At 37.1% G+C, this 24,317-nt stretch overlaps 1 long non-coding RNA gene across 1 annotated transcript; it reads right to left on the minus strand.

Annotated features, from left to right (window-relative positions):
* Window positions 1-3,930: 3,930 nt before the first annotated feature.
* LOC136405697 (uncharacterized) lies at window positions 3,931-21,867 on the minus strand. Its single transcript, XR_010751556.1, has 3 exons — window positions 21,718-21,867; window positions 21,376-21,448; window positions 3,931-4,059 (listed from the first exon to the last, which is right to left on the minus strand). It is a non-coding gene; the product is annotated as an uncharacterized lncRNA (long non-coding RNA).
* Window positions 21,868-24,317: the final 2,450 nt, after the last annotated feature.

Raw genomic sequence — 24,317 nt, forward strand, 5'->3', positions numbered from 1 at the left:
GAAAGGAAATGCTGGGTAGGGGTGCATTGTCAGATAAAGTGAATGAGAAGGTTTTACAGAGGTGACATCTGAGTTAAGACATAAGGAGGTGGAGAAGTGAACATCTAGCTACCTACCTGGAGGAGGAGCATTCTAACAGAACAGCCAGTGCAAAGAGCCTGAGACAGGCCAGGTATATGTGGAAAGCAGCCAAGGGGCCAGAGGAGCTGTGTTGGAGAGCTAGAGAGGAGAACTAGTAGGACATGGAGGCAGAGTTGTAGGGAGGGAGCACCCTGTTGACTCTTGTGGGTTGTGTAAGGAATTTGGCTCTGGCTACTGTGTGTGGGGATGAAGTAGAAAAGCAGAAAAGCAAAGAGCAGTCAGTGACTTGACATTAACATGAGCGTGTCTGGCATGTGTGTCGAGGGGAAGCCCTGTAGACACCATTATGGCAGATAAGTTGAGATGCTTATTAGTCATCCAGGTGGAACTGAGTAAGGGATCTAAAACACTTGGTCCAGGACCCAGGTCTGAGCTGGAAGTGATTTTGGAGAGTCTCTATTTATATGGTGTTTAAAGTGTGGGACTAGATGAAATCACAAGGACATGGGTGTACATAGAAAAGAGGAAAAGTCTATGATTGAGCTTTAGGTCACTCTGAAGTTAAGAGGTCAAGTTAAGAGGTCAAGCTGAGGAGGAGAAACCTGCAAAGGAGGGAGAACCTGAGACAGAATGGCAAGGGAGGTCAAGGGAAACCAGAGCAGCCACAAGGGAAGCAAGCTCAAGAGAAGGTTTTTAGTTGTGTTGTGTTCTGTTGTGTTTGTTTGTTTTTTAGAACAATTTAAAAATACTTTATTTTATTTTTTATTAATTTTTTGTGTTTACATAAATTCTAATGTCACCCATGTTCCTCAGTACAACCCCCTCTTTCCTTCCCCAAAACGCCCTCCCCCCTTCCCTTCGGGATTTGCTTTTCTGCTCTTGTCCCATCCTATCACCCAATCTTTCCCTTTCCCTCTGTCTGCTTTCCTTCTGGATCCTTTGATCCCGCCTCTCTTTCTGTTCTGCTCCTCAGTTTATATTGTTCGTCGGATTCCTCATATGATATTTTTCTTTCCCTGCCTGGCTTATTTCACTTAACATTAGTGTTTCCAGGTCCATCCATGTTGTCATAAAAGGTAATATTTCCTTCTTTTTCAAGGCCCCATAGTATTCTATTGTGTATAAGTACCACCGCTTTTTAATCTAATCGTCCACTGACGGACACTTGGGCTGTTTCCAGATCTTGGCTATCTATGCTGCCATAAACATGAGGGTGCATTTCTCCTTTCAAACTGTGCTATGGTATTCTTGGAGTATATTCCTAAATGTGGAATGGCTGGGTCAAAAGGCAGTTTGATTTTTTCCTTTTTGAGGAATCTCCATATTGTTTTCCATAGTGGCTGCACCAGTGTGCATCCCACCAGCAGTGCAGGAAGGTTCCCTTTTCTCCACATGCTCACCTGCACTTATTCTGTGTTGTTTTGTTGATGAGCGCCATTCTGACTGGTGTGAGGTAATATCTCATTGTGGTTTTAATTTGCATTTCTCTAATAATTAGTGATGTTGAGCATTTTTTCATATGCTTATTGGCCATCTGTATGTCCTCTTTGGAAAAGTGTCTATTCATCTCTTTTGTCCTTTTTTTGATTGAACTGTTTATTTACCTGGTGTTGAATTTTAAAAGTTTTTTATAAATTTTGATTATTAAACTCTTATCAGACGTATTGTCAAATATGTTCTTTCATTGTGTGGTTTTCCTTTTTATTTTGTTCATATTGTCTTTAGCTGTGCAAAAGCTTTTTAGTTTGATATAGACTCATTTGTTTATCCTTTTATTTCACTTGCCCGTGGAGATAAGTCAGCGAATATATTGCTAAAAGAAATGTTGGAGAGCTTATTGCCTATGTTTTCCTCTGGGATGTGTATGTTTTCATGACTTACATTTAAGTCTTTTATTCATTTTGAGTTTATTTTTGTGAATGGTGTGAGTCGGTGGTCTAGTTTCATTTTTTTGTAGGTAGCTGACCACTTTTCCCAACACAATTTGTTAAAGAGACTGTCTTTACTCCACTGTATGCTATCACCACCCTTGTCAAATATCAATTATTCATAAAGGTGCTGGTTTATTTCTGGGTTCTCTGTTCTGTTCCATTGATCTATGTGCCTGTTCTTATGCCAGTACCAAGTTGTTTTGAGTACAATGGCCTTGTAATATAACTTTATGTCTGGAAATGTGATACAACCCACTTTATTCTTCTTTTTCAAGAAGGCTGAGGCTATTCCTTGTTATATTTTGGTTCTATATAAATTTTTGAAATATTTGTTCTATATCTTTGAACTATGTCCTTGGTATTTTAATAGGAATGGCATTGAATTTACTAATTGCATTGTGTAATATGGACATTTTAATGATGTTTTATTCTTCCTAGCCATGAACAAAATATATGCTTCTACTTGTTTGTATCTTCCTTCATTTCTTTTATCAATGTTTTATAATTTTTCGAGTACAACTCTTTAACCTCCTTCATTCAATATACTCCTAGTTACTTTATTGTTTTCTTTTTTTTTTCTTTTTTTTTTCTTTTTTCCGAAGCTGGAAATGGGGAGGCAGTCAGACAGACTCCCGTACGTGCCCAACCGGAATCCACCCGGCATGCCCACCAGGGGCCGATGTTTTGCCCCTCTGGGGCATTTCTCTGTTGCATCCAGAGCCATTCTAGCACCTGAGGCAGAGGCCACAGAGCCATCCCCAGTGCCCGGGCCATCTTTTGCTCCAATGGAGGCTCAGCTGTGGGAGGGGAAGACAGAGACAGAGAGGAAGGAGGGGGGAGGGGAGGAGAAGCAGATGGGCGCTTCTCCTGTGTGCCCTGGCTGGAAATTGAACCCTGGACCCCTGCGCGCCAGGCTGACGTTCCACCGCTGAGCCAACCGGCCAGGGCCAGGGATTGTTTTCTTATTTTCACTTTCAGACAGATCATTGTTGGTGTATAAAAATGCCTCTGATTTCTGAGTATTAATTTTATATCCTGAGTGACATCAGAGAAATGGCGCTGTAAGGAGGGATACCAATAAATCTCCCCAAAAATTCAACAAGATTTTCAACCAGAGATAGAAAAATCTATCCTTGGAGCCTCCAACAGTTCCACACTAAATGCAAAGGTATGATCGAGTGAAAAATTGACTAAATATATAATCAACCCTAAAGGAAATAAGACAGAGGAAGAAAGAGAGAATTTCCAAGTGTCACTTGGCCCGCTTTTTGGCACAGTGCTGGCTACCTGCCTCCGAGAGACAATTTCCACCTCAGACCACCAAGACTCTACCATTATTCTGTCTTTCTCCAGGTCCTTTTGCTACAGAGATTTCTCTCAATATTCTGAGTAGAGATGGACAGGAACAATTTGGATACTAGACATTACAGAGAAACTTCATCACAAGCACGCTTGCTGCAAAGTGCCTTGCCTGGGGTTACATAATAACTGGGTTCTATTTATCCTAATATACTGTGAAATGGCTACAACTGGACAGCAGGTGAGAATAACAGAAACCGACATACCCACCCCTTCCATCTCCCTTGATACAGTGCTACTCCAGGTGTGATCCTTGGACAAGCAGCACAAGGATCTTTGGTAGCTCATCAGAAATGTGGACTTCTGAGCCTTCTCCCAAATCTAGTGAATCAGAAACTTTGTGATTTCAACTCTTCGATCTGTATTTCTAACAAGATCCTCTGGTATTTTATGCCTATTGAAATTTGAAAAGTATTGGCTTTCTGCACAAAACAACCTTACTGGAGGAAAAGCGTCCTACCAATGAAGAAACAGAGGCCCATCTAAATTTCCCACATTCACACAGGGACTAGTTCTGATCAGGACCCTATCTGCTACCCCTCCCTCTCCAATGCCACAATAGTTACCTTACTAGGAGCCCAGGTGCCAAATCCCAGTCTAGGCATGAAGTCTCCATCATTCAACTTCACAGAAATGCAACTCATTGCACTCATCTCCCTTCACTCTTTTAATTAAGCAAACCGATTTTCTTTATTAAAAGAAATTTGCAGAGGGAGGAAAACAATATAATTGTTATTTTTAATAGCTTTCATGAGGTATAAGTCACATATCATAAGATCACCCCTTTTAAATTATATAATTCAGCAACATTCAGTACATTCATGGAATTGTTACTACCTATACAACTTTAGAGCATTTTCATCTTCCCCTAAAACACCTTATACTCCTTAAAAACAACTCCCCATTTCTCCTTCCCTCCAGCCCCTGGCAACTACTTCCTGTCTCCATTTATTAGTCTATTCTCGAAATTTTATGTAAATGAATTCATACATTAGGTGGCATTTTGTAACTGCCTTCTTTTACTTAACATGATGCTTTTAAGGCCCATCCATGGTGCAGCATTTACACTGCTTCATCCCTTTCTGTGGCTGAACATCATTCCTGTGTATGGATGTACTACCTTTTATTTTTCCATTCATCAGTTGATGAACATTTGGCTTTTTTTTTGTTTCTTCCTTATTATTTTGAAACATTCATGTGCAAGTTTGTGTGTGGACACACATTTTCAGTTCTTTCAACACATGAACATAAGATAGTTTTCCATCTACTTGTGTCTTCAATTTCTTTAATCATTTTGTAGTTTTTAGTATATAGGATTTTCACCTGCTTAGTTGAGTATATTCCTAAGCAGTTTATTTTTTTTTGGTGATATTATAAATAAGATTGTTTTCCTAATTTCTTTTACAGACTGTTTGTTGCTAGAGTATAAAAACACAAATGATTTTTGTATATTATTATCAAGGTGGTTCTTTTTAGTTGTTTTTTTGTTTGTTTTTTGTTTTTGTTTTGGTTTTTTGCCTAACTTCTCTGGTTAAGACTTCCATTACTATGTCAAATAGATTGGTAAAAATCCTTGTCTTGTTCCAGATCCAAATACTGCTGTCTCCCCTCAGTTCTGCTAATAGTTGCTCTATATACTTACGTGTACTAATCCTGAGTTGGTATATATTTATAACTGTTATACCTTCCTGGTGTATGACCCTTTCATTGTTTTATAATGTTCTTTGTCTCCTGGGACAGTTCTGACGTAAGTCAATTTAGTCAGATCTAAGTTTAGCTACCTTGCTCTCTTTTGGTTATTTACACACTTTTTCTCTCTTTTCACTTTCAGCTTATGTGCGCTCTGTGCTCAAAATCTAAAGTGGGTTTCTTGTAGACATTATAGTGGAGTCTAGATATTATTTGTTGTTTATTTGTTTTAATTCATTCAGTCACTTTCTTTTGATGGGGGACTTAATCATTTACATTTAAAGTAATTATTGTTAGGGAAGTTTCTGCTATGCCACTTTGAAAGTTGTATTCTGTTAATCTTGTTCTTTTGTCTGTCTTTTCTTTCTTAATTTTTTTAATTATAGATTTATTTATTGGTATTTTATATTAGTTTCAGGCATCTGTCTTTTCCTCTATGTCTTCCCCATGTTTTGTTGATATTCTCTAGTGATATTCTTTAGATTCTTTTTCTTTTGTATAACTTTTACAGGTATTTCTTTGTGATGACCTTGCGGTTTACATAAAATATCTTATAGTTACAATACCTAGACTATGCTAAACCTGTTCGTTTCAAAACTAGTCTGATAGATACTAGTTCTCTGATCATCACCAGAGAAGTCGGAAACTGGATGCATAGATCAACTCTTTCTTCTGCCCAGGAGAAGCTGAGAGAGAGCTGGGGCTTTGGATCAGCTCACCCTGTGCTAGCAGAGGGAAGTATCTATGGGGTCTGCTGGCCCATGCCACATCTCTGTCTACTCTGGGTGGGAAGACTGTGCCAAACCCATCAGACCAGTGAGGAAGATGCTACTTTTTAGGAAGCTCTAGAGAATATGATGAGCTGGAGCTAGAAGGATGGCAATAAAACAAGTTAAAATGCCACAAAATTCCCTGTTGTAAATGAGGTTTGGTGATTTTTTTTTTTAATTACTACTCCTTGGATATTGACTTCAGTTAATATAAAAAGATTTAAAAATTGATTTTGAGTATTTTAGCCATTGCTCTCATTGTTCTTGTGTGGAATCACACTTTTAGAGGTCTTTATTTTGCCATTCCAGAAGTTATTTCCTGTTGCTACTTTATTTATTTATTTTTAATTATTAATTTTAATGGGGTAACATTAATAAATCAGGTTACATATTTCAGAAAAAACATTGCCAGGTTATTTTGACATTTATTTATGTTCCATACCCATCACCCAAAGTCAAATTGTCTTCCATCACTTTCTATCTAGTTTCTTTGTGCCCTTTCCCTCTCTCACTCCCTCCCTCTCCTCCCTACCCCCCGCAGGAACCACCACACTCTTGTCCATGTCTCTTAGTCTCATTTTTATGTCCCACCTATATATGGAATCATACAATTCTTAGTTTTTTCTGATTTACTTATTTCACTCAGTATAATGTTATCAAGGTCCTTCGATGTTGTTGTAAATGATCCAATGTCATCATTTCTTATGGCTGAGTAGTATTCCATACTATATATATACCACATCTTCTTTATCCAGTCATCTATTGAAGGGCTTTTTGGTTGTTTCTGTGTCTTGGCCACTGTGAAAAATGCTGCAATGAACAAGGGGCTGCATGTGTCTATACGTACCAATGTTTTTGAGTTTTGGGAGTATATACCCAGTAGAGGGATGGCTGAGTCATATCATAGTTCTATTTTTAGTTTTTTGAGGTACCACAAATCTTTCTTCCATAATAGTTGTACTACTTTACATTTCTGCCAACAGTAGATGAGGGTTCCTTTTTCTCCACAGCTTCTCCAACACTTGTTATTACCTGTCTTGTTGATAATAGCTAATCTTAAAGGCATGAAGTGGTGGTATCTCATTGCACTTTTGATTTGCATTTCTCTAATAGCTAATGAAGATACGCACCTTTTCATATATCTGTTAACCTTTGTATTTCTTCCTGGGAGCAGTGTCTGTTCATGTCCTCTTCCCATTTTCTTATTGGATAGTTTGTTTGTTTGTTTATTGTTGAGTTTTATGAGTTCTTTGTATATTTTGGATATTAGGCCCTTATCTGAGCTATTGTTTGAAAATATTATCACCCATTTAGTTGGCTGTCTGTTTTTTGGTCAGTTTCTCTTGCTGTGCAAAAACTTCTTAGTCTGATGTAGTACCATTCATTTATCTTTGTCTTCACTTTCCTTGCCTTTGAAGTCAAATTCATGAAGTGCTCTTTATAACCAAGGTCCATGAGTTTAGTATCTATGTTTTCTTCTATGTACTTTATTGTTTCAGATCTTATATATAGGTCGTTGATCAATTTGAATTAATTTTAGTACAAGGGGACAAAGTGTAGCCAAGTTTTATTCTTTTGCATGTGGCTTTCCAGTTTTATCAGCACCATTTGCTGAAGAGACTTTCTTTTCTCCATTGTGTGTTTTTGGCCCCTTTATCAAAAATTATTTGACGATATATATGTGGTTTTATTTCTGGACTTTCTATTCTGTTCCATTGGTCTGAGTGTCTATTTTTCTGCCAATACCATGCTGTTTTTATTGTTGTGGCCTGGACTTTTACTTTTGGGGAGGTTTTTAATAATTTTTTCTATTTCTTCCATACTAATTGGTCTGTTTAGGCTTTCTGCTTCTTCTTGACTCAGTCTAGGAAGGTTGTATTGTTCTAGGAATTTATCCATTTCTTCTAGGTTGTTGAATTTAGTGGCATAAAGTTTTTCATAGTATTCTACAATAATTCTTTGTATATCTATGATATCCGTGGTGATTTCTCCTCTTTCATTTTGGATTTTGTTTATATGAGTCCTTTTTCTTTTTTTCTTGGTAAGTCTTGCCAAGGGTTTGTCAATTTTGTTGATCTTTTCAAAGAACCAGCTCCTGGTTCTGTTAATTTTTTCTATAGTTTTTCTGTTCTCTATTTCATTTATTTATGCTCTGATTTTTATTATCTCCTTTCTTTGGCTGGTTTTGGGTTGTCGTTGTTCTTCTTTTTCTAGTTCCTTAAGGTGGGAAGTTAAGTGGTTCACTTGGGCTCTCTCTTGTTTGTTCATAAAGGCCTGAAGTGATATGAACTTCCCTCTTATCTGCTTTTGCTGCATCCCATGGATTCTGATACGTTGCATTGTCATTTTCATTTGTGTGTATATATCTTTTGATCTCTGCACTTATTTCTTCTTTGACTCCTTCATTTTTTAAAAGTATATTGTTTAGTTTCCACATGTTTGTGGGGGTTTTTTTTCTCTTTTTTTGCAGTTGAATTCTAGTTTCAAGGCTTTATGATCAGAAAATATGCTTCGTACAACTTCGATTTTTCTGAATTTGCTGATGTTATTTTTGTGGCCCAACATATGGTCAATTCTTGAGAATGATCCATGTACACTGGTGAAAAATGTATACTCTGTCACTTTGGGATGAAATGTCCTGTAGATGTCTATCATATCCAGGTGCTCTAGTGTTTTGTTTAAGGCCAATATATCTTTATTGATTCTCTGTTTGGATGACCAATCTAAAGCCATCAGCTGTGTATTGAAATCTCCAAGTATGATTGTATTTTTGTCCGTTTTTGTTTTAAGGTCAATAAGTAGCTGTCTAATATATTTTGGTGCTCCTTGGTTTGGTGCATATATATTAAGAATTTTTATGTCTTCTTGGTTCAGCATCCACTTAATCATTATGAAATGACCATTTTTATCTCTGAGTACTTTTTCTGTCTTTTAGTCAGCATTATCAGATATGAGTATTGCTACGCCTGCTTTTTTTTGGATGTTATTTGCTTGGAGTATTGTTTTCCCGCCTTTCACTTTGAATTTGTTTTTATCCTTGTTGCTTAGATGTGTTCCTTGAAGGCAACATACAGTTGGATTTTCTTTTTAAATCCATTCTGCTCCTCTGTGTCTTTTTATTGGTGAGTTTAATCCATTTACATTTAGTGTAATTATTTATACTTGTGGTTTCCCTATTGCCATTTTATACATTGCTTTCTGTCAGTTTTGTATTTTGATTCTTCTCTTTTGTATTTCTACCTTTTGTTTTTGTTTGGTTGTATTCCATACTTCTTTCCTCTGTTTCTTCTTTTTTCAAGTCATGTGCTTCTGTGGTGGTTTTTTCCGGGATGGTTACCATTAAGTAATGAAAAGTGTACCTACCATGTTCATTTTAGTACACTATCTCATGAGTGCTTCTGCACTCCTTTGCTATTGTTACTCTTCATCCTTTCCCTTTTTTGTTTTTGTTGTTACAGTTTAAATATGATTTTATTGTGTTCTTGGTGGAGCTTTTACTAGTGGTTCTTTTTTGTTTTGTTCTTTGTATCTGGCTGGAAAGCCCCCTTTAGGATTTCCTGAAGTGGGGGTGTTCTGGTGATAAGTTCCCTCATCTTTTCTGTATCTGTGAATGTTTTTATTTCTCCTTTGTATTTGAAGGATAGTTTTGATGGGTATAGTATTCTTGGCTGGAAGTTCCTTTCTTTCATAACTTTAAATATTGGGGTTCACTCTCTTCTAGCTTGTAGAGTTTCTGCTGAGCAATCTGATGATAATCTTATAGGCCTTTCTTTATATGTTGTATTCTTTTTTCTGGCTGCCTTGAGAATGTTTTCTTTGTCATTGGTTTATGCCAATTTCATTATGATGTGCCTTGGAGTAGGTTTCTTGAGGTTAAGATAACTCAGTAATATGTTTGCTTCTTGAATTTGAGGCTTTAGTTTTTTCCATAGGCTTGTGAAGTTCTCATCTATTATTTGTTTGAATATGTTCTCCATTCCATTTTTTCTCTCTTCTCCTTCTGATATACCTATTATTCTATGTTGCTCTTTTTGATGGAGTCAGACAATTTTTGTAGGACTTTCTCATTTTTTTTAATTCGTGAGTCTCTCTCCTCTTCTCTTTGTTGTGCCTCTAGTTGTCTGTCTTCTATGTCACTATTTCTGACTTTTTTCTGGCCCGTTCTATTAGCTAAACTTGTTACCTTGTTTTTAAGTTTGTAAATTGAGTTTTTTATCTCTGATTTGTTTTCATAGTTTCAATTTCCTTGGTAATATATTCTTTCTGTTTGTTGAGTTGTTTTTTGAGCTCCCTAAATTGTCTTTCTGTGCTTTCTTGTATATTTCTGAGTATTTTTAGAATTTCTATTTTAAATTTTCTGTGATTTAACTCCAAGGTTTCCAATCTATTAAAATTTTTTCTATACATTTTTTCTCATCTATCTGTGCTTTTTTCTCTCTACATCTCTGTTTTTTGTATTCATGATATTCTATTTTATTTTTCTTAATGGCATCTAAGGGTGGTTTTGTTAATACCTTTAATAAGAATTAATAAAGAATAAAAAATAATAAAAAAATTTAAATTATTCTTTCTTTTTTTTGAGAAAATATCATGAAAACCTGAGAATTATATTGTGCTAAATGGAACAAAAACTACCTAGAGTGGAGGGCCTGAGTGGGGAGAAGTGACAAGTGGGCAAAAGAAACAAGGTAAGGACCCACAAATGCTACAAGAAAAAAATTTGGATCAAGAATAAAATAATTTGCTTGTACATGATGGTCATATGAGAGATACAGTGAAAAAGTCAAGAATAAAAGAAAAAAAAGAAAAAAAATATTATTGTATTAAGTAAAACAAATACTACATAGAATGGAGAGCTGGGGTTGGAGTGAATGCTAATGAGTTAAAAAGTGAAGCATAAAACACACAAAATGCCACAAAGAAAAAATTTGAATCCACAATAAAATAATTTGTGAGTGAGAATCGAATGAGAGAAAAAGTGAAAAAGAAGAAACCAAGAGAGAGGGGGAAAAAGAAAAAGAAAAAGAGGAATGGGAAATGTAACACTTATGGGTAATGAAGTTTAAGATGAAGAGAAAAGAATAAGTCAAAAAGAGAATAAAAGGACCAAGGTGGAAGAAAAAAAATGAAGATAAAAAAATGAAAGAAAAAAAGTGGAAAAAGTTATAAAGACTGTGGATTATTCTTGATTTTCAGAGGTTATCTCCTTCCTATTTCCTTCTTCTCTCTCTTTTTGGTCAGCGGCACTGTACCCCAGGCTCTACCCCGGTATCACACTTAGGTAGAGATTTGCAGTCGATGTGTTGCTATGGCGATGACATACACTATGCCTCAGTCTTGTTGGTAGTAGGGGCTTGTTAGCATTTGCAGGCTCCAACAATGGAAGAATCTGTTTTCCCGGAGCCTCTCTCCAAATTTCTTTTTCCTGAACCAGCAGCATGGTGACCCAGCTGTGAAGTTCCCCTGCCACTGCCTGGAGCATAAGAAGCCCTAAGAGCTGGCAAATCTCCACTCTATCCCCACTCAATGCAGGGCTCTGGGTAAGGCTTTGCTAGCCAGAGCAGCCAGCCTAATCAGGCAAGGCTGGTAGCCAATTGCTCTCAAGATGTTTTTCTATGAGCCTCCAGGAGTGTCTAGTATGCCTCAGCATTCTGCAGGACCACTGTCCCCATGCTTTTTGCACTTTGTAACATATATTGGCTGGCAGGAAGATGCCCTAGTCACTGCCTGCAGAACAAGAGGTCTTAAAAGCTGCCAACTCTCTTCTTCAGGTCCTTTTAGAGCACAGCTCTGAGTATGAAAGCTCTGCAAACCAGAGCCACCACCTTAAACCGGTCGGGGGGCAAGTTAACTTCAGTTCAGGCTCCTTTGTAAGGTTCCCCAGGTATATCTAGTTAAATTTGCCTTAGCGTTCCATGGGATTGCTCTCTGCAGGTTTCTCCCTTGTTAAAAAGCCTACAGCCTAGCCTGCCTAACTTCTGCAGTGTTATCTGAGGTCTGTGCCATAGGATTGTGTGTTTTACCCTGTATTGGCTGGCAGGAAGTTGCCCCAGCTACTGTGTGCAGAGAAAGAGGCCCTAAAAATATCACATCTCTCCAGGGTTCTCTTATATCACTGACCTGAGAAAGAAGACCTTGTCAGCCAGAGCCGCTGCTGGTGTAAGGCAGATGGGCAGTGAGCAGACTGTGGGTTAAGCTAATTTCAGCAATTGGATCCACAGATCTGCTCCAGAGACTGTCTGCAAACTGCCTGTATGCCCCTCCCCCTAGCACTTCCATATTTTTTCTTCCTGGGTAATGTGCTTTGATAGCCTGTATGGCTGACAGAGGTGCCCCACCAGAGAGGTGCAGCTGTAGGGAAGTCGGCTTTTTTGCACTCTCCATGCACTATTGTTTGGGGAGCAGGGATTACACTGAGACTCTGGTTACAGCCCATGCAGAAGGCTACTGCTGACAGTCTCTGTCCCTTTCTCTCTGTCCAGGAATGTTGGCACCCATGACTGGGGTGCTAAGAGGAACTACTCACACACTGTAGACTAAGATACTCTCAGACTAGGATATCAGAAGTAAACAAGGAAACTGATCGCCCTACCTCTGCCGGGGTCTGCTGCTGACATTAACTTGCATGAGCTGAGCTGCCACAGGCACACTCTCTCCTCGGCTTGAACATCTCTGTCCCCAGCCCTCACTTTCTCTCAGTTCCAAGTGAAAGCAGCCCTTGCTCAGGTCAGTGAGGAATGCGGACTGTTCTGTTCTCCATCATATTTCCTTCAGGATCGATTATATATTTAGCTACCATTCCACCCAATTGTACCTTTCTTTGGTGTACATGTATTTCAGATTCACCTGGGATTGTTATTCTGTCTCTACTAGTTGAATTTGTTGAAATTTCAAGGAGAGGTATTGGGAGTCCTCCTCAAGGCACCATTTCTCTGATGTCACTTTGCCATTTTATTTTTATATTTTATTGTAGAAATTTTAAAAACATACACAAAATGAAGGCCCTGGCCGGTTGGCTCAGCGGTAGAGCGTCAGCCCGGCGTGCAGGAGTCCCGGGTTCAATTCCTGGCCAGGGCACACAGGAAAGGTGCCCATTTGCTTTTCCACCCCTCCCCCTCTCCTTCCTCTCTGTCTCTCTCTTCCCCTCCCACAGCGAGGATCCATTGGAGCAGGATGGCCCAGGCGCTGGGGATGGCTCTGTGGCCTCTGCCTCAGGCACTCGAATGGCTCTGTATGCAACAGAGTGATGCCCCAGAGGGGCAAAGCATCGCCCCCTGGTGGGCATGCCGGGTGGATCCCGGTTCGGCGCATGCAGGAGTCTGTCTGACTGCCTCCCCGTTTCCAGCTTCGGAAAAATGAAAAACAAAACAAAACAAAACAAACAAACAAACAAAAATACACAAAATGAAAAATAACATAATAAACCTCCATCCATGTATCTATCAACCTGCTTCAGTAATTATCGACATTTTACCAATATTATTACATCTTCCTCCCACTTTTGTTTTGCTGAAGTACTTTAAAGCAAACTCCATGTATTAGGTCAATTGTTCTTTAAATAATTGAATTTTTATCTGATGAAGTGATGCAATTCATGCTATTGACATACTTTATAAAAATTATAATAATTCTTTAATAACATTTTATCTAGGATATATTCAAATTTCCCTGACTGTCTCAGGAATATTATTTTACATTTATCTATATATGTATGTGTATATCCGGTCTTTGGTTTACTGTCTAAACCAGTTCAGCAATCTTAGAGAGTGTTCTACTATGTTCTACTATTCTGTTATTTGACTAGGACTGAGCCCCAAATGGATCTGCCCCAAGTTGGCCTGTAGTGTGTACATTCTTTTTTTTTTTTTTTAAATAAATTTTTATTAATGGTAATGGGATGACATTAATAAATCAGGGTACATATATTCAAAGAAAACATGTCCAGGTTATCTTGTCATTAAACTATGTTGCATACCCCTCGCCCAAAGTCAGATTGTCCTTCGCCACCCTCCATCTAGTTCTCTGTGCCCCTCCCCCTCCCCCCAACCCTCCCCCTGTCCCCCCTCCCCCCACCCCTGGTAACCACCACACTCTTGTCCATGTCTCTTAGTCTCATTTTTATGTTCCACCAATGTATGGAATCATGTAGTTCTTGTTTTTTTCTGATTTACTTATTTCACTCCTTATAATGTTATCAAGATCCCACCATTTTGCTGTAAATGATCTGATGTCATCGTTTCTTATGGCTGAGTAGTATTCCATAGTGTATATGTGCCACATCTTCTTTATCCAGTCTTCTATTGAAGGGCTTTTTGGTTGTTTCCATGTCTTGGCCACTGTGAACAGTGCTGCAATGAACATGGGGCTACATGTGTCTTCACATATCAATGTTTCTGAGGTTTTGGGGTATATACCCAGTAGAGGGATTGCTGGGTCATAAGGTAGTTCTATTTGCAGTTTTTTGAGGAACCACCATACTTTCCTCCATAATGGTTGTACTACTTTACAGTCCCACCAACAGTGAATGAGGGTTCCTTTTTCTCCACAGCCTCTCCAACATTTGCTATTACCCGTCTTGTTGATCATAGCTAATCTAACAGGGGTGAGGTGGTATCTCATTGTAGTTTTGATTTGCATTTCCCTAATAACTAATGAAGCTGAGCATTTTTTCATATATCTGTTGGCCATTTGTATCTCTTCCTGGGAGAAGTGTCTATTCATGTCTTCTTCCCATTTTTTTATTGGATTGTTTGTTTGTTTGTTGTTGAGTTTTATGAGTTCTTTGTAAATTTTGGAAATTAGGCCCTTATCTGAGCTGTTGTTTGAAAATATCATTTCCCATTTAGTTGGCTGTCTGTTTATTTTGATATCAGTTTCTCTTGCTGAGCAAAAACTTTTTATTCTGATGTAGTCCCATTCATTTATCTTTGCCTTCACTTCTCTTGCCATTGGAGTCAAGTTCATAAAATGTTCTTTAAAACCCAGGTCCATGAGTTTAGTACCTATGTCTTCTTCTATGTACTTTATTGTTTCAGGTCTTATATTTAGGTCTTTGATCCATTTTGAATTAATTTTAGTGTGTGTACATTCTTAATTTTGAGCAGAAAAGATTTCACATGAGCCCAGGTGATTTTGAAAGTACCTTGATTAAAGCTGGGAACAGTGAAACAAAGGACTGGTTTAGTGTAGAAGAAGTACCAGGAGAGAGCCTAGGTGTGACTTCTTTGCTTCCTAGAAATGTTATAGGAATGAAGTGGGCCACACTGGACTGCATAGACTCACTAAGAAATAAAACTCACAGTGACAGAAGTGAGCCAAGGCGGGGCTGCTTTCTGCTCACTGGAAAGTCAGAGAAAAAGAGGACTTTGGAGACAGGTTCAAGGGGTGAACCTGAACCAGCTAGCTGCTGCCACCTGCTGTTCTCCTGGCTGCACCTAAGCCCTTCTACTCTAAACCCTTCCTTTGTGTCACTGTGCCCAGCTTTAATCAAGGTACTCCAAAATCACAGGGACTCATTTAGTGAAATCTTTTCTGCACAAAGTCAAGAATCCACACACTGTAAGACAGCCTAAAGCAGATTCACTGTGAGCCTAGTCCCCATCTTGTAACAGAACAGCAGAACATTCTCTAAGATGGCTGATCTGGTCATGAGAACCCTTAGTATTTAGGAGAAAGGTACTAAAAAGTTCATGCTTGAGAAAAGGTGTGAATGTGCTCCAGAGAGAACTCATGTTGAGTTTTTTGTCTTGAGGCTTTTCTCTCTCATTTTTGGGAGTGAATCCTTAGAGGAGGTCTCAGGGGAAGGAGGGTTTGAGCAGAATATTTATTAGTTTTCCAGGTGTGCCCTTTAATGTGTTAATTTAACAAAATGAGTGTATAATGACATCTTTAAAGAATGTCATTGAAAAGGGAGCTGGATCTGTACAAGTCTGCCCTATAGCAAGGTCTGGAATGTGTAAATGATTTGTTTCTAAATGTCCTTGGTTAGGAAAGATAGAACCTTAAATTGCTCAAATCGTTTAGCCTTGTTTAATTATCTTGACTCAGTTCCTCTATTCCACTTGCCAAGGAATTTTTCTAGCTTCTTAATGTCCTGCCTAATTTTTTTATTCTTTCTTACTGATTCCTTTGTGGATTTCCTGAAGTCCTCCCTCCATCCCTTGAATTTCCTATAAATTGGCATTGAATCTAAATGTTTGATTAGATTCAATTTTAGTTTTTTTCAAAGCTAATTTTTTTTTTAATAATTTTATTTTTTTTAATGGGGTGACATCAATAAATCAGGATACATATATTCAAAGATAACAAGTCCAGGTTATCTTGTCGTTCAATTATGTTGCATACCCACCACCCAAAGTCAGATTGTCCTCTGTCACCTTCTACCTTGTTTTCTTTGTGCCCCTCCCCACCCCCTATCCCTCTCCCATTCTCCCCTCCCCCCGTAACCACCACACTCTTATCAATGTCTCTTAGTTTCACTATTATGTCCCACCTATGTATGGAATAATACAGTTCCTGTTTTTTTCTGATTTACTTATTTCGCTTCGTATCATGTTATCAAGATCCCACCATTTTGCTGTAAATGTTCCGATGTCATCATTTCTTATGGCTGAGTAGTATTCCATAGTGTATATGTGCCACATCTTCTTTATCCAGTCATCTATTGATGGGCTTTTTGGTTGTTTCCATGTCCTGGCCACTGTGAACAATGCTGCAATAAACATGGGGCTGCATGTGTCTTTATGTATCAATGTTTCTGAGTTTTTGGGATATATACCCAGTAGAGGGATTGCTGGGTCATAAGGTAGTTCTATTTTCAGTTTTTTGAGGAACCACCATACTTTCTTCCATAATGGTTGTACTACTTTACATTCCCACCAACAGTGTATGAGGGTTCCTTTTTCTCCACAGCCTCTCCAACATTTGCTATTACCTGACTTGATAATAACAGCTAATCGAACAGGTGTGAGGTGGTATCTCATTGCCGTTTTGATTTGCATTTCTCTAATAGCTAAAGAAGATGAGCATCTTTTCATATATCTGTTGGCCATTTGTATTTCTTCCTGGGAGAAGTGTCTATTCATATCGTCTTCCCATTTTTTTATTGGATTGTTTGTTTGTTTGTTGTTGAGTTTTATGAGTTCTTTGTATATTTTGGATATTAGGCCCTTATCTGAGCTGTTGTTTGAAAAAATCATTTCCCATTTAGTTGGCTTTCTGTTTATTTTGTTATCAGTTTCTCTTGCTAAGCAAAAACTTCTTAGTCTGATGTAGTCCCATTCATTAATTTTTGCCTTCACTTCTCTTGCCATTGGAGTCAAATTCATAAAATGCTCTTTAAAACCCAGGTCCCTGAGTTGAGTACCTATGTCTTCTTCTATGTACTTAATTGTTTCAGGTCTTATGTTTAGATCTTTGATCCATTTTGAGTTAATTTTTGTACAGGGGGAGAGACTGTAGTCCAGTTTCATTCTTTTGCATGTGGCTTTCCAGTTTTCCCAGCACCATTTATTGAAGAGGCTTTCTTTTCTCCATTGTGTGTTGTTGGCCCCTTTATCAAAAATTATTTGACTATATATATGTGGTTTTATTTCTGGAATTTCTATTCTGTTCCATTGGTCTGAGTGTCTATTTTTCTGCCAATACCATGCTGTTTTGATTGTCGTGGCCCTATAATAGAGTTTGAAGTCAGGTATTGTAATGCCCCCAGCTTCATTCTTTTTCTTTAGGATTGCTTTGGCTATTTGGGGTTTTTTATAGTTCCATATAAATCTGATGATTTTTTGCTCTATTTCTTTAAAAAATGTCATTGGAAGTTTGATGGGAATTGCATTAAATTTGTATATTGCTTTGGGTAATATAGCCATCTTGATTATATTTATTCTTCCTAGCCAAGAACAAGGTATATTCTTCCATCTCATTATATCTTTTTCGATTTCCCTTAACAATGGTTTATAGTTTTCATTATATAAGTCCTTTACATTCTTTGTTATGTTTATTCCTAAGTATTTTATTTTTTTTGTTGCAATCGTGAAGGGGATTATTCTTTTGAGTTCCTTCTCAGTTGTTTCATTGTTGGCATATAGAAAGGCTATTGACTTCTGTATGTTAATTTTGTATCCTGCGACCTTACTGTATTGGCTTATTGTTTCTAGTAGTCTTTTTGTGGATTCTTTGGGGTTTTCGATGTATAGTATCATATCATCTGCAAAAAGGGATACCTTTACTTCTTCTTTTCCGATATGGATGCCTTTTATTTCTTTGTCTTGTCTGATTGCTCTGGCTAGAACCTCTAGTACCACATTAAATAAGAGTGGAGAGAGTGGACAACCCTGTCTTGTTCCTGATTTAAGGGGGAAAGCCTTCAGTTTAGTGCCATTTAATATGATGTTAGCTGATGGTTTATCATATATGGCCTTTATCATGTTGAGATATTTTCCTTCTATACCCATTTTGTTGAGAGTCTTAAACATAAAATTGTGTTGTATTTTATCAAAAGCCTTTTCTGCGTCTATTGATAAGATCATGTGGTTTTTGTTCTTTGTTTTGTTGATATGGTGTATTACATTAACCGTTTTACGTATATTGAACCATCCTTGAGATTCTGGGATGAATCCCACTTGATCATGATGTATTATTTTTTTAATATGTTGTTGTATTCAATTTGCTAGTATTTTGTTTAGTATTTTAGCATCTGTATTCATTAGAGATATTGGTCTATAGTTTTCGTTTTTTGTGCCATCCTTGCCTGGTTTTGGTATGAGGGTTATGTTGGCCTCATAAAATGTGTTTGGAAGTATTGCTTCTTCTTCAATTTTTTGGAAGACTTTGAGTAGAATAGGAACCAAGTCTTCTTTGAATGTTTGATAAAATTCACTGGTATAGCCTTCAGGGCCTGGACTTTTATTTTTGGGGAGGTTTTTAATGTTTTTTTCTATTTCTTCTCTAATGATAGGTCTGTTTAGGCTTTCTGCTTCTTCTTGACTCAGTCTAGGAAGATTGTATTTTTCTAGGAATTTATCCATTTCTTCTAGGTTGTTGAATTTAGTGGCATAAAGTTTTTCATAGTATTCTACAATAATTCTTTGTATATCTACGTTGTCCGTGGTGATTTCTCCTCTTTCATTTTGGATTTTGTTTATATGAGTTCTTTCTCTTTTTTCCTTGGTAAGTCTTGCCAAGGGTTTGTCAATTTTGTTGATCTTTTCAAAGAACCAGCTCCTGGTTCTATTAATTTTTTCTATAGTTTTTCTGTTCTCTAATTCATTTATTTCTGCTCTGATTTTTATTATCTCCTTTCTTCGGCTGGTTTTGGGTTGTCTTTGTTCTTCTTTTTCTAGTTCCTTAAGGTGGGAAGTTAAGTGGTTCACTTGGGCTCTCTCTTGTTTTTCATATATGCCTGAAGTGATATGAACTTCCCTCTTATCACTGCTTTTGCTGCATCCCATAGATTCTGATATGTCGTATTGTCATTTTCATTAGTCTGTATATATCTTTTGATCTCTGCACTTATTTCTTCTTTGACCCATTCATTTTTTAAAAGCATGTTGTTCAGTTTCCACATTTTTGTGGGATTTTTTTCCTCTTTTTTGCAGTTGAATTCTAGTTTCAAGGCTTTATGATCAGAAAATATGCTTGGTACAACTTCAATTTTTCTGAATTTGCTGATGTTGTTTTTGTGGCCCAACATATGGTCAATTCTTGAGAATGATCCATGTACACTGGAGAAAAATGTATACTCAGTCACTTTGGGATGAAATGTCCTGTAGATGTCTATCATATCCAGGTACTCTAGTGTTTTGTTTAAGGCCACTATGTCTTTGTTGATTCTCTGTTTGGATGACCGATCTAGAGCCGTCAGCGGTGTATTGAGGTCTCCAAGTATGATTGTATTTTTGTCAGTTTTTGTTTTAAGATCAATAAGTAGCTGTCTTATATATTTTGGTGCTCCTTGGTTTGGTGCATATATATTAAGAATTGTTATGTCTTCTTGATTCAGTGTCCCCTTAGCCATTATGAAATGGCCTTTTTTGTCTCTGAGTACTTTTCCTGTCTTGTAGTCAGCATTATCCGATATGAGTATTGCTACACCTGCTTTTTTTTGGATGTTATTTGCTTGGAGTATTGTTTTCCAGCCTTTCACTTTGAATTTGTTTTTATCCTTGTTACTTAGATGAGTTTCCTGTAGGCAGCATACAGTTGGATTTTCTTTTTTAATCCATTCTGCTACTCTGTGCCTTTTTATTGGTGAGTTTAATCCGTTTACATTTAGTGTAATTATTGATACTTGTGAGTTCCCTATTGCCATTTTATATCTTGCTTTCTGTTAGTTCAAAGCTACTTTTTAAGTGGGTTGTTTACTTCTAGTTATATCACATCATGAGGCAAATAATGCCTGGATTTTAATTGCTAATTTAATCAATTACTTCAGTCTTATAGATGAAGGTTAGCCCAAGGTTAGAACTTTATTAAATAGCTTAAGGAGAACATAATTCAAGATTAACCATTTTAAGGCCATGTTAGAATAATACAAATTCCTTTCCATCATGTATTAACTATAATAATTAGAAGAAATTTAATTAAAAGAGACTGACAAATGTTGTTAGGTTAATTTCTGGATTCTAACTAGCTATATTTTAGTCTTTCAAGTCCCTTCCTTCTCATGCCTGAATTGAAGCATTAAAACATTCCCCAACAACACATCTCCCAAAAAAACACTACAAATTACTAATCAATATATTCAACCTCACTTGCATATATGACCTGTACATTAAATGTATGGTAACTAGACATAGTGCAAATCATTTTACAGTATATACAAATACTTCATCATTATGCTGTACACCTGAACTATAAACATTTTGTCAATTATACTTCAATACACATTTCCATGCAAAAAAATATACATTAAAAATGAAATATCACTTTCATCAGTCTGTTTAGAAATTTTTAAATGATATATCCCAGTGCTGTTACAGAGTTAATAAATGGGAATTTTCCTTGTCTGTTGATCAGAGTGTAAACACTGGGGCACAGTCTTCTGAGAAATTGATTTGGCAATATCAGATGAGAGCTTCAAAATATAACATACCTTTGATACATATCTTTAATCTATCTTAGGTAAATTATCTAATATTTTTAAAAAGTATATATGCAAAGATATTTGTTGCAGTCTTACTAGTAATAGAGAAAGTTGGAGAGTAGTTTAATGACCAAGGACTTATAATACATGGATAACATATATATTATAACATAATAATAAAGTATAAGCAATAAAAATAATGTATACAAATGATGTTTATGCAGATTTTATAATGAAATGGGAAATTATTCTTACCTTACATAAAACTATAAGATATGGAAATGTGAATAAAGTAGATTTAACTGTAAACAAAGCCTACATTTGAAGTCTGAAACTTCAGTGTTGATAATTGCTATAATATGTGTTTCATTGTGATCTTGTTCTTTTAAATATAAGCCAATTTGATTTTTATATGAAAATGTATTACTTTTAAAGAAACAGTTACACTGTATTTTAAACTTACCTTACTTGGCCTTGGCCTGTTGTGTCAGTGGATAGAGCCTCTACCAGGCATGCCAACCTCCGGAGTTCAATCCCTGGTCAGACACACAAGAGAAGCTACAATCTGCTTCTCCCTGCCTCCCTCTCCCCTCCTCTTTTTTTACCCCTCCCACAGCCCATGGATGGATTGGTTCAAGCATTCACCCTGAGGGCACTGAGAACGGCTTGGTTGATTTGAGCATTGACCCCAGACGAGGGTTGCCAGGTCGATCCTGGCACATGAGAGAATCTCTCTCTATCTCCCATCCTCCCACTAAAAAAAAAATATTTATTTAATGAAAAAAAATTGTTTTAATAAAATTACCTGACTTTGTAGACTTCATTGCAGCATTAGCCACAATGAACTTCCCAGCATGTACCAGCTTCCGTGTTTTCAGTTTTCTAAAATGTTGCCGTCTCAGACTGCTTCCTACTGAGCTTTGTTCAGACCTCTCTCTGTCCTCTCACTTGGGTGTCTAATCTTGGCCCCACTGCCTAGAACTGCTTTGATCTCTGTTTTGTTGAGTTTAGAAAAACCTAACTCTGAGAACTTTGAGCTGGCACACAGCCAGCTAGATGAGAGGCATGGATCGAACCAGGAATTGTGTAATTATGAAGTACACTTTTATACAGTCTTCCACCTTCATTTCTTTCCTCTTCAATCACCCTTCAATACTTATCCTCAACATTCTTCAAACCTGAGTCCTTATGTACCTGCTGATTCCTCCCTTTTATTTATTTCCCTTTAAACAACTTTCTTAATAAAGTCACTATCAGTGTAATAGAAAATGTTAGTGGTTGACAAAACTTCACACTGTAAGTTGAAAAAATTATATGAACTCATATCTTTAAAATACTGTTTCTAGCTCTGTCTCTCCTAATGGAGGTGCATGGTATTGAGTTGCACTTTACCCATCACAATTTTCATATGCAATACTAGTGCCCAGAAGAAACAGGGTGGCTGGAGAATGAGTGCCTGGGACAACTCCCTGGGGCTCCAGAATGTAACAGAAGGGCTTTGTGGAAGCCCTGTCTAGTGATGGGGAAGGTGCCATAAGAAGATGGAAGGATTCAGGACACTATGTAGACGGTGAGGGATCATTGCAGGTTATTAACCAGAAAACAACAAAATGGTATGTCAGAATAATCAACTAAGTGCACTGTACAACTAGAGTTAGAAAGGATACCACATCAAGACATAATTGGATGGTTTTGAAAATCATTTTAAAAACACCTCATTTCATTTTTCTTTGCTGACCTAACAGTCAGGGCTTAATAAATAAATGTTAAATATAAAATTTAAAAAAAGAAATATATCTTTTAGGAAGTAACTATTTTTATCTTGCATCAGGAAATTCAAGACATAACTAAATACTGTTGCCAAAAACCAAGGATCAGTACAATGGCTGCCAGAACAACATTAAAAAAAAAAGGTACCTACTGAGGGAATCTGCTAAAGAAGCCGTGAAAATTGGAAAATGCAAACAATGTTAATATTGTTATCTGGAAATAGTTGAGTTTGTGAAAAGCCATTAGTTCATATTAGCTATATACTGGAAAAATAAGATTAAGATGACATTTAGGAAAAATAAAATTAAGATTAAGTTTAGGGGAGATAAATATATATGAGTAATTTTTTTTCTATATTAATATCAAGTTATAAAATAGAGCTATGTACTTCTCTGTTTTTTTAAGCAGGAAACTGAATACAAGCTGAGCAGCTGTGAAAGTGTGTTTCATACAGGATAGACTGTGACAAGTCCATTGGTTGGAAGTGTGCCAAAAAAGAAACACTCTGGTGAAACTTTGGAAATGTTGACACAACTTGAAAATACAAAAGATTTTAGTAAAAAATTAATTATTAGCATATACTGGAGACTTTTGTCATTGACTGGATGCAAGACAAATACACCAAACTACGACAAAGCACCTCAAAATGAAAATTGGTAAAATATTGCCTTCTTTCTAAAATAACAACTTCAAAATATTTAGGAATCAATTACACAAAAATGTGCAGCTTCTACAGAAAAAACTATAAAATATCACTGAAGGTATAAAATAATATTTGAATCAGTGAAAATATACTGTTGGGCAGATAAAATGTATTATGCTCACTTTGTTAAAGATGGCACTGCCCACGTGGAGGCCATTGCCCAGGTGATATTAATGTGTGTCTCTGTGGGCAGGCAGGATCTTTGTAGCCTGGGGCTTGGTTTTGGGATTAAGCCTTTCCCACCCTTTTTAATCTGGGGTGGTACAATCCAATCATGCCTCATAGAAGTGACTTTGTATTAGAGACTTCCCTATTTTGTATAATGGATTAAAGGTTTGAATTTCTACACTATAAAATAGGGGCAGAGCGGGAGCTTGCTTTTGATTCCTGAGATTATCATTAGAGGAGAGAGCAGAGCAGAGAGCAGAAGGTACGTGGAATAGGCCAGGAGAAGCAGCCAAGATGGCGGAGTGTTGAGTGAGAAGCCAATTAGTGCAGAGTTTATGCAGGGAGAAGGAAGGAGATGGGGAACAGAGGTGAATAAATCTGGTGAGCTAGTAACCTTTGATTCTAGGAAATTCAGATAAGTCAGTAACTTTGTGAGCACTGAATGTGAGTGAGTTTTGGAGCCCAGTGTGTTTTTTTGCTTGCCTGCTGGGTGCAAGCTAGAATTAAAGACTATGGCCCACCAGTTTTTGGCTCCGTTGTTTCTTTACCGACTGTCCGAATCCAATGCGAACCTGCATGGGCCAGGCTGCTGTGATAGTGGTGGTCATGGATACTGGCTTTACATGTACATTAAATATTTGGATCGAAAGATAATTCATTACAATTTAAATTTTTGTAAAATAATGTACAAGCATTTTTATTTAAAATTCCACCAGGATGTTTAAAATTAGATACAATTTTTTCAAGTGTATATTAAAAAATTT

The sequence above is a fragment of the Saccopteryx leptura genome, chromosome 5, assembly GCF_036850995.1.
Source record: "Saccopteryx leptura isolate mSacLep1 chromosome 5, mSacLep1_pri_phased_curated, whole genome shotgun sequence".
Lineage (NCBI taxonomy): Eukaryota > Metazoa > Chordata > Mammalia > Chiroptera > Emballonuridae > Saccopteryx > Saccopteryx leptura.